This window comes from Mastomys coucha, unplaced genomic scaffold (genome assembly GCF_008632895.1).
Source record: "Mastomys coucha isolate ucsf_1 unplaced genomic scaffold, UCSF_Mcou_1 pScaffold15, whole genome shotgun sequence".
Lineage (NCBI taxonomy): Eukaryota > Metazoa > Chordata > Mammalia > Rodentia > Muridae > Mastomys > Mastomys coucha.
In genome coordinates, this window is record NW_022196897.1 from 52,448,754 (window position 1) to 52,459,337 (window position 10,584).

Here is a 10,584-nt window from a genome sequence, read left to right on the forward strand (position 1 = left end):
ATAAAAATAAATCCCCATAGCATGGTGTACAGTGCCACCATTTAGATCTATTGAAATGTTTGCACTAATAATCTAGAAAGTATTAATGTTAACAAAGATCACGATGAAAGAAAACGTTAGATGGTAATCGCAGAGTTGAACAGGAAGCCCAAGAGAGCTCTGAGACCTGCTAGCAGAGATGAGACTAAGCCATCTGCTTCTAGTTTAATCCATAATGACCATAGATAACCCAAATACATGATCTGGTGGGGGTCCGTATTTTCATTGACAATGACTTCGATGCCCACAGAAGAAAAACTGTGCAAAGACATAAAGAAAGGGATGGCTCTGATTCCAAACCCATTGCAAATTCTAACTTACAAAGTCCTCTATTTGGGAAAAAATATTTTCTTTATAGAACTTAAACCATTTCCCTCCCCATCTCTTTTTTATGAGAAACCAAAAGGAAATTGATTTGAAGTTTATGATCATGATTTGAACTTTTCAAAGAGATATGAGTCATCCTTTGCTCTTTGATAATTTCCAAATGACAAGGCTCTGCTTTTATGTATCAGTTCTAGCTTTTAGTTATTCCAGTATATTTTACTTGGCTGAGAGTAGAAAAACAAATGAGAAATGTCATTTATGAGTGTGAGCCGGTTAATAAATTCGGAGAAAGCCAAGGGTCACTTTCTGGAGGCAGAGGGATGTTTTTCTGAGACTTTTGCCCTTTTCCTTTCTCCGGCGTGCTTTTTTTCTTTCTTCTTTTTAAAGATATCATCTATAAGTTTAGGTGGGAATTTGTAAATCTAACAAGGTGTTGCTGAATCTGTGAGCCTAGGTATAGATGATATTAAAAAAAAAAAAGAACTAGGCATCCAATGAATTCTAACCACATTTTAAAAATTAGAGTATGTGGAATTCAATTTGAATGCAGAAGGTGAGTTTTGGTTTTAGCTACCCTTCCTCCTTTCAATGCTAGGGGCAAAACATGAACTCTAATAACATTAGGTAGGGCGTGGAGAAAAAAAAATGAATTCTCAAATGCTTTTGCTTTTCAAAAGATTGTTCTTCTTCCAATAACCTGAATCTATTCCAGCAGCAGCCTTATGGAGCTAGCTGAGACCAAAGTTAATTCTTAAGCTAAGAAAAAGCAGAAGAAACAAATCATAAACATGCCAAGCATGATAGCCTGGGACTGTCACCTCAGCTTTTGAGGATCTGATGCAGAAGGATTGCAATGAGTTTTAGGTCAACCTGCACTACGCAGTTGAATTCCAGGCCAGCTTGTGCGGCAGAGGACAGAATGAAGGTACATACATGTGAGGGTACCTGCCAACACATGAGATAGAGAAGACATCCCGGACGTGGTCTACATCCTTTTTACTCCAGAAAGCAAGCAAACAAGTTGTGTGTCAGTACCTGTTTTGCAGCTAGTAGATCTTCTGTTGTTGCTATCGTCTATTCTGAAAGCTGCATCATGGTTAAAAATAGTATCTCTTCTCCCCTCTAAGATGTTGACAGTGTTAAGGAAAGGCAGCACTTTGTCTGTGTTTCCAATGCATGCTATTTCTAGGGTAAAGTTGGCCGCTGGATTCCACATATCTGCAAAGCTGGTCCTGGATGCTGGCCCAGGCAGCCATGCAGGTTAGAGTTGTTCTCCCCCACCCCACCCCCCCCGTAGCCCTAGGCAAGGCTATCCTGCATCAGCATCTCCTATGCTTAAGTTGAAGCTGGGAATGCTGAATGGCAGTGATATTTTCTTTATTTGTGCTTTGATTACCGGTTCTCAGGGTCTGGCTTGGGCTCTGATCTTGACATTTATGTCACAGGTGTCACTGGTGAAAGTGCTGTGAAACCAGATGGCTGGCCTTCCCGAGGTTGGCAGCATCTTCTATTGTTCTTGCTGTCACAGCTACCTGTTCTACTTTCGGCTTTCCTGTTCATGTGTTATTGCCTTGTGCTGTCATTCCATTAGCTCGGTCCTATTTGCCTTCCTTCAAGCCTTCCAAACTATGAACACATTTCCAAAAGTCCATAATGTATTCACTCTGCCTGCAGCCCTGTCATCCAGGAAGACTCACAACAAGGCTTGCTTTCCTCCTCAGGCCACAGCTCTTTAGCAAGAAGCTTCTTGACCACCCCGCTTAAAATTGTAACTTGCCCTCTCCCTCTTCACTATGAGATTGTTCTCTTATCCTGTACTATTATTTTTTCTAAAGCAATCATCATCTACTTTTTTGGAACAGTTTAGGGAAATTACAGAGTCTGTGTTGCTTATCTGGTTGGTTGGTTTCTTTTGAGATAGCATCTGACTTAGTAGACCAAACCAGCCTTGAGCTTAAGATAATCTTTCTACCTCAGCCTTCCAAGTGCTGGGATGAAAGGCATGGACCCCCCTTCCACAGTTCAGAGTCATGTTTTAAAATAGATTTCACTGGAGCTGTATATAAAGTGGATAGAAGAGGGACAGACTAGAGGATGGTGACCAATTGTTTACTTTGAAATAGCATTAGCTGATAATAGGTTTCTAACCTTGGTTTTCCAAAGAAAAAGAGAAGAGATAGGGGAGATTGGATTCAGATGTGTGGCTGGCTTAATAGGATGGAGCATCTTGGAGAGAGATCATTGACACCATAAACCCGAGCATGGGAGATGGTGCTTCTAAAAGAAATAGAATAGTTTTGTCTTGGGGAAAAGCCTAGTTCTATCTCTGCTCAGTACTCAGGAGTATTATAATACCTGTCCCTCAGAAGGAGCACAATAAAATTACTTATTTGGTTCCTGTTGGGTGCTGGAGACAGTCCCAAGAATAGATGGTTATAAAAACAAAAGAACAAGCCGGGCAGTGGTGGTGCACGCCTTTAATCCCAGCACTTGGGAGGCAGAGGCAGGTGGATTTCTGAGTTTGAGGCCAGCCTGGTCTACAGAGTGAGTTCCAGGACAGCCAGGGCTACACAGAGAAACCCAGTCTCGAAAAACAAACAAAAAACAAAACAAAAAAACCAAAAGAAGAAAATCTTGCTCTTGTTTTCACATCATACTGCTCTGCCCAATTCAGGACCGCCATGGTTCTTTCTGTCTCTTACTGTGATCTCCTGTCTCTCTGGTATAGGCTAGCGGCTTTGTTCAGAATGCTGTAACTGTGTCACTTTTTTGGAGAACTGCCTTTGGTTTATTTGAATCTCTATACTTAGTCAAAATGTGAAAGTGCCTGGGAGTTTCTACTTCTTCCATAGGAAGCAAATGATTGGGTATGACAATTTCATGAAGGTCCCAGCATGGTTTGGAAGTCCCTTTTGGTTGGCTTCCTCTTCATCCATATCTGAAACTCCTTTACATACCTTACTCTCATTCCAGGGTAACTTCCTTAACAGCGTTTAGGAACTGCATCTGGAATAACTGACCTTAGATGCGAACTTTGTCTTAGAATTGACAAAAACAGTTCAACTATGTAATAGTAGCAGATGAAACCATGGAGAGAAAGAAGGAGGAAGGTGCTATCATAGTGTACATTTGAACATGTGCAGATGGTTTGCAATTTTAGACAGTATGGCTGGGGAAAAAATCATCATTGAGGAAAATCTAAGCAAAGATTATGACATATGAGAGGAAGGAACCAAGTAAATGACTCTTTGTCTCTGTCTGTCTCTCTGTGTCTGCCTCTCTCTGTGTCAGAGTCTCTCTCTCTCTCTCTCTCTCTCTCTCTCTCTGTGTGTGTGTGTGTGTGTCAGGCAATGAGAAAAACAGCTTATGTGTATAAGCTCAGGCTGTTTCTTGAGTTCTTGGAGAATTGTGGCCCTATAGAACAGTACGGTGAATGGAAAGAAAAGATTGTAGAAGGCGGTAGTGCTGGTGGAGAGACCAGCACGAGGCTCTATATGTACTTTGGCTTTTCCTAGGAAAATGGAATTTCATTTCAGAAGTTTTAATAAACTAGTGATTCAGTTTGTCTTACATTTTAAATTAAGCTGGCTCCTCCACTAATGAGGCAAAAAAAACAAACCAGGGAGAGAGAGCAGTTGGTTGAGAGAGATCTCTTAGGGCTGGATTGGCAGGGTCTGTAAGACCTCCATGTTATAATCTATGCTCCTGCCCCTGGTATTCCCAACTGTTCAGCCTCCCTGCTCCCATTCTGCCCCAGTGATCACTGTCACCCTCCAGGGAGAACAGTAAGTTGCTAATAGGAAGACACTCATGTTGTACTGTTGCTAGCTTTGTTGGAACTTGGGGTAGGGGGGGCACAGAGGCAGGCCAGGGTGCAATTGAGGATGCACTCCAGCTTGCCAATGCCAAGGCAAGCAAGAGCCATGGCTTTTCATCACAATCAACCCAGGTGCGCTCAGATGTCGAGACTGCAATTCACTGGAGGGAAAGGTCTATCACAACATTAGTCAGAGGATGGGGTTCAAGGGAAGAGTAAATTGAATTCTTTGAGAGACACAGGAAACACAATTCCACTTTGAATCAAAGTGCTGCTTAATGCTTACCCTGTGTTTCCTGCTTTAGTTAACGTAGCACTAAATAGCAAATAAAAACCATAAGATCAGGAGAGAGGTCACATATGTCTGTGTGTGTGTATGTGTGTGTGTGCAATTTAGTGTACGCATATGTGTATACACATGCAGAGGCTTAAATCACCTCTGTGTACACTTGTGAAAGTCAGGGATTAACTTTGGGCATGTTTCTGCCTTATATTGGAGGGATGGGTCTGTCGCTGAACCTAGACTATGGAATTTTTGCCAGATTGCCTCACTTGAAATTCTAGTAAATACATCTATCTTAGCTGCCCCGTGCTGGATTTACAGAGGGCACCACAATGCTGCACTTTTACGTGGGTTCTGGGACTTTTACTTACTGATACATCTCTCCAGTCTGGAATATCTCCCTTTATAATTTACTTTTTCAGAAAAACTCCATGTACAGTTTTTTTTTTTTAAATTGACAAATTTCTCTGAGTTCATCATGGTAAGCATTTCTGTTAAATAAAACAAGCTATATTCAAGGATATAATAAACATAAAAAGATGCTTAGCTTTAATTTAAACATTCTCAATACATATAATATGAACACAAAGAACTGAAATGGAATTTGTCTCATGCTATAATACATCTAGTATTAAAAAAGGAAAAAAATGACATTTTTCAACTGCTACAGACTATACTTTGGTTTTTGATATTGTATTGTACTCTTTTCCTAATCCACCACAGAAAACATGAAAGTCTGATTGTCCAGAAGTTTCTCCCCCTTGGGGAAATTGTTAGTTATAGAAAAGGGCTGAATTCAATCTGAATAAAGAGAGGAAACAAAATCCCAGCAGACGACCACTCCAAAGCATAGGAGGACAGGCTCAAACCTCAGGACAAAAGTCCTTGAGAAATCTGTTGGAAAAAAAAAAACTTTAAATAAGATTTAACAAATGTTATCTAAGTTTCTGCACACATTACTCTAATATACTGAAGAAAACTAAGTCACTATTTGAAAACAGTGCTAAAAACTGTATTTTTCAGATTTTCTGAATCTTCTTCACCCTGGGAGCCAAAATCTCTAGGGCTTTAAGTTATTCCAAGCTATTAATTATCAATTACTCCATTCTTATCTACAGAAAATAATAACAGTCATTTTCTTTCTATGTTGATCTTTACAGTACTTATTATATTATATAAATGCTGATTCTTATGCAGAGAAATTAGTTAGGCAATAGTTATTACGTAGGCTTGTTTTTTATGATTGTCCCTTTATGTAAGTGCATATGTATCACTTTTATTTATATCATTCTGTTTAATAGCAGATTAATTTTACATTTTTACTTCATCAGTGTCCCTTTGTGTGAGTGTGTGTGTGCGTGTGTGTGTGTGTGTGTGTGTGTGTTTTTCTATGGGTGCAGGTAAGTGTTTGAGTGTGTTCACATGCACTTGTTGTGTCCAGGTTTATGTGCACATGTGTGTGGAGAGCAGAGAACAACCGTGGCTGTTGAGCCTCAAATGCCATTCTCCTGCTTTCTTTTTGAGGCTTGGTCTCTCACTGACCTGGGGCTTGCCTAATTAGCTCAGCAGGCTACTGAGGAAGCCACAGGGAAGCTCCTACTTTCACCTTCCCCCGCAGGTGATTACAGGGAAGCACAGCCATGTCTAGTCCACCTCACCAGCCCTTCACAATCCACTTTTTTCTTTTATAATTCGAAAACCCAGAAGAAAGAAATCATTGAAAGAGAGCTAGCAATAGAGCAATACCAGAATTTAGAAATACAATTTCTAAGGTTTTTTTTCTTCTTTCCCTAACTTCTTTATATATTGTCTCTCCAGTATTTTATGAGTCTTTCAAAAAATAATGCCTTACCTTAAAAGTTATTATAAAATCTTCTGCATAAAGAGTGATACAAATGAATATAGTTTAAAATCTTCAGGCTACTGTGTATGTATTCTGATATTGATATTGTTACTTGCCAAATTTTCAGGTACTGAAATTTGACAACTAATATATTGCTAAAGTACATATTTATATTAATATATCCCTTATTATACTAATCAAAATTCTTTTGTAAAGATTTGTTTCATTTTTATTTGTGTGTGTGTATGTGTGTGTGTGTGTATGTGTGCGCGCATGCATGCTTGGGTGTATGTGCGAGCGCGCATGCATGCTTGGGTGTATGTGCGAAATGCCAAAGAGGGCATCAGACATCCTGAACCTGGGGTTACGAGACCTGTGAGGCACCAAGGTGGCTCTGGGAACCAAACTCAGGTCTTCCGGAAGAGCAGCAAGTGCTCCTAACAGCAGAACTGTCTCTCCAGGTAACTTCCACCCTGCCATCCTGGTTTTCATCAATTCTGTTTCACCAATATTATCTTATAATTCACACGTTTCAAAGGAGGAATTTCTGTTGCAAAGCATGTGGCTTAGAGAAGGCCAATTAATTGGAAACATCACTTTACAGAGTGGTCCTTTAGAACCTATGTAGATTTGGGACTGGAAGAGATGACAGTATTTTTGGGTTTTGGTGTGTGTGTGTGTGTGTGTGTGTGTGTGTGTGTGTAATAGTGTGTGTGTAACTGTGTGTGTGTGGCAATGTTATTGTTTCCTATTACACTTGAGTTTGGGAGGTTGGCAGGTTGGACTCTGTGTAGGACCTATCTCCATAAATCCCTTCATCAGTGACGTCAGTTGAGGTCCTGACTCATCCTATAAAGGTAGCTTTAGACAATAAACTACAAGCCAACACATTCCTTTCTTTTCATTTCTTTTTTAATTTCCTTTTTCTACAACCAGTTTGAGTCACTTTCTCAGTGAGTAAAATACTATTTCTGGCTAGATTTCCCTTCTTCATTTCAAAATGTATAATCTCTACTGCAAACTAGACCACAAATGCACAAATATGTAGCTCTGGTAGATTAACCTGCATTAGCTACTACTCTTTGAGGTTACAAAATGCCTGATATAAGAAGGAGCACAATCCATCTTGGTAGGACGCCTTGATGGCAGGTGCTGGTGCTGGTAGTACCACGAGGCCACTGGGGACATTGTGACTAGTCAGAAAGCAGAAAAATCTGTCACTTAGTTGGCTTTCTCTGTTTTCCCCATTTAATTCAATCCAGGGCTCTCCTGCATAGGACAGGACCTCCCTTATCCAGTGTGAATCCTCCTTGGTTTAAGACTCCCTGGGAACACCCAACAAAAACATGCCTAAAGGTGTCTCCTGCGATTCCAAATCCAGTCAGGCTGGCAAGGCGGACAAACTTGCAGTCCTGCCTAAGTTGTAGTTTCTGTTCTCTCTAGGTTTTAGGTTGCATGAATGTTTCTTTTCAGGACTATATAAAGGATGCAGATTGTTGTTGTCAGACAAAAATTGAATTGTGTTTGCATGACTTCCTGTGACTTTTTCTAATCTCATTGTGACTCTTCTCTTTTCAAATAAATGTAAGTTAGGAAAGTGTTATGGGGAGAAAGTTATAGGACAGTTCAGGTAGGCATCTTAGTTCAGTGACCGGCACATAGTAGGTCCTCCATTCTTATTATGTTATTAGTTGAAAGAGTGCTAGCTATGGTCCCAGTTTCCTGTCAGAACTACTCCCCCCCCCCATAGCTTTTTTTCTCTTATGGATTTTTTTTTCCTTTGGGGTGTGCATGTATGAATATGGGGCAGTGATTCTCAACCTGTGGGTGGTAATCCTTTTGGGGGTCACATATCAGATACTCTTCATGTCACCACAACATGAGGAACTTCATGAAAGGGTCACAGAGTAAGAAAGGTTGAAAACCATCTGTATATGGTGTATAATTCAGTGTGTATGTGTGTGTGTGTGTGTGTGTGTGTGTGTGTGTGTGTGTGTGTGTATTTGTATTTGGGTAAAAATGAACATGAACGCATGTGCTTGTATGTAGAGGCCAGCGACTGGCACTGGGTATGTTCCTTGACTGCTCTCTGCTGTACTTGGTAATCAGGGTCTCTCAGTGAACCTGGAGGTAACTCCTTTAAGTAGGCTACCTACCTTGGCTTATCAATTCACTATCTCTGCTTTTGTAGCCCTGGGATTGTAGGTGGGCTGTAGTGTCTGCCTGCTCTTTTCATGTGGAGGCTGCGCATCCAAACTGACGTCGTCATTTATGGGAGGCAAATGCATTATCCAGGATCGTCTCTCCAGACCCCCTGGTTTCCTTTCAATGACCTAGTCAGAGGGGAAGAAAGCTTTTTACATTATCAAATTAATTTTTTTTTTTACACTGGAGAAAATTAACTTAAGTAGTGCATAGCGAAAAGGTTGCCTCTTCATTACATCAACAATGATTAAATTTATTGGACCCCAGATATTCTGGAAAGGAGAGTAATGCCAAATCTGTGTACAGTATGTCCATTAATGTTATTTCATTAACAGAATCAGTAACGCACTATAGGGATTTAAATCTTTAACCCGTGGCTATTTGCTTCTTTTTACTTCTGAATTATTTATTTTGATTAAATGTCGTTTTGGCTTAGAAAATAAACGGGCTGAACAGAAGCGTGGCCAGTCAGCAGAATGCTTCGCAGCAGATCTTCAGCTCTGAGCTTGTGTCCCTGGCGGCTTACAGACCCTCCTCCGGGCTCCACCCATCAATGCTTTAGGGCTGCCGCAGGCCGGCTGCTGCGTACTCAGTGTTTTTCTAGGAAGGTGTTTTTCTTCACAGTTCCCAGCCCTCTAGTGGCAGTTATAAAAATGTCACTTTGTAGTCCCCACACAGGAAATGCCTGTTCTTACTTCAGTTACCAGAATCCTCTCACAGGAAGTTAGGTGTGGTCTTTAAAGGAGAATTTGAAAAAAAAAAAAAATTTTTTTTTTTTTTAAATGCATGATGGAATTTTAGCTGCAGTCTTCTTCCTTCCAGCTTACCAACCCAAAACTCTGTAAAAGCTTCTTCAGGGGTAATGTGTTCCTGTTCTTAACTATGCTTGCTCTCTGTGAGGCTTCTCCACCTTTGCAGTGGAATCCCTTGGGGGGAATCTAGAGGGGGACCACTTTCATTTTGAAGCTGCTGGCTGCATGTTTTAGCATGTCTGTCCCCCTAGAACACCAGGCATGGGGACGGCAGTTTTCTCCCTTAAACGTGTAAAGGATTCTCTTGATGCCTGTGCCTGCTTACCGCTAGGCATGAGAGCCTCTGGGGATGAGAGAGGAAAATGAGGGATGCTTTGGAGAGCCTGTGATGCTGACAGGGCAATCTGACAGTTGGTGCCTGAAAGGTGCTGGTCAACTTAAAAAAAAATTAATAAAAGCTTTGCAGCACCTTATGTTGCTCAGACTTGCTTGTGTTTAAGCCAGGTGTGCACTGCAGAAAGGAATTGGGAACTTGTTTTACTCTTAGAAGAGGTATCTCATATATTACAGTGGCAACTCATTTCTGTACTGTAGAGGTTAAAATGGATTTTTTTTTAAGAAAAAATAAGAAATAGATGAAGTGATTTTAAATGGCATTCTGGGGTCAATTTTTTTTTCTTTATTCTTTAAATAGCATAGAAACTCCTGTAACTGGCTGAGGTCACATTTGCAGTCACAACTGTCAAGTTATCTACTTTAATAAAATGTGATTTGAACATCATTTAAAGCCCGTTTATATATCATCACAAAATCCTATATTACAGGGACTGTGCTTTAAAAGAGAAACTGTTAGACTTTTTCAAGCCCACATTCTGGAATGGATATTTACACTATTCTGCTAGATTTTATCAAATGAGACTCTGACTTGGAAATATGGTATCTCTCTGTGATGTTTCCTCTGGTACTGCAAATTAGGAATCAATTACACGCATTGGCAGCAGGTTGCTAAGCCAGGAGGCCCAAGTTCCAGACCTCTGATGTGAGTGACTTCCTGCCTATGCTGGCAGGTGCCTGGTCCCTTCCTGTGCAGTTTGCCAGCAGTTCCAAACGCAGCCCTCAGCCGGGAGACTCCTGCATCTCCTCACCCCGCCTTGCTTTCTACCTGTTTCCACAGCCTGGCCTTGCAGGATTTCCTGAGCTCTTTCCCAGATAACATGGTTTTGAATAAACTCTTAAAGATGCTAAATTGAGCCAAAGGAAAAGTAAAAAGAAAGAAAATGGAGAGAGAAAGAGAGAGAGAGAGAGAGAGAGAGAGAGA

At 40.7% G+C, this 10,584-nt stretch overlaps 1 protein-coding gene and 1 long non-coding RNA gene across 7 annotated transcripts in view; one reads left to right on the forward strand and one right to left on the reverse strand.

Moving 5' to 3' along the window:
• The window catches only part of LOC116090245 (sodium channel protein type 2 subunit alpha), a 173,977-nt gene that overhangs the window by 86,731 nt on the left and 76,662 nt on the right, over positions 1 to 10,584 (forward strand). For 2 of the 6 annotated variants that reach the window (XM_031370460.1, XM_031370458.1), the window contains exon 1: positions 9,242 to 9,373. The exons of the other annotated variants lie outside the window; for them this stretch is intronic. The gene's annotated coding sequence lies outside the window, so the exon portion shown is untranslated. Of the gene's footprint in view, positions 1 to 9,241; positions 9,374 to 10,584 lie in introns of those variants that run through there. 6 annotated transcript variants of the gene reach the window in all.
• Positions 8,508 to 10,584, reverse strand: part of LOC116090248 — a 12,652-nt gene continuing 10,575 nt past the window's right edge. Inside the window, exon 2 of the long non-coding RNA XR_004118624.1 lies at positions 8,508 to 8,642. This is a non-coding gene — a long non-coding RNA (uncharacterized LOC116090248). The remainder of the gene's footprint in view (positions 8,643 to 10,584) is intronic.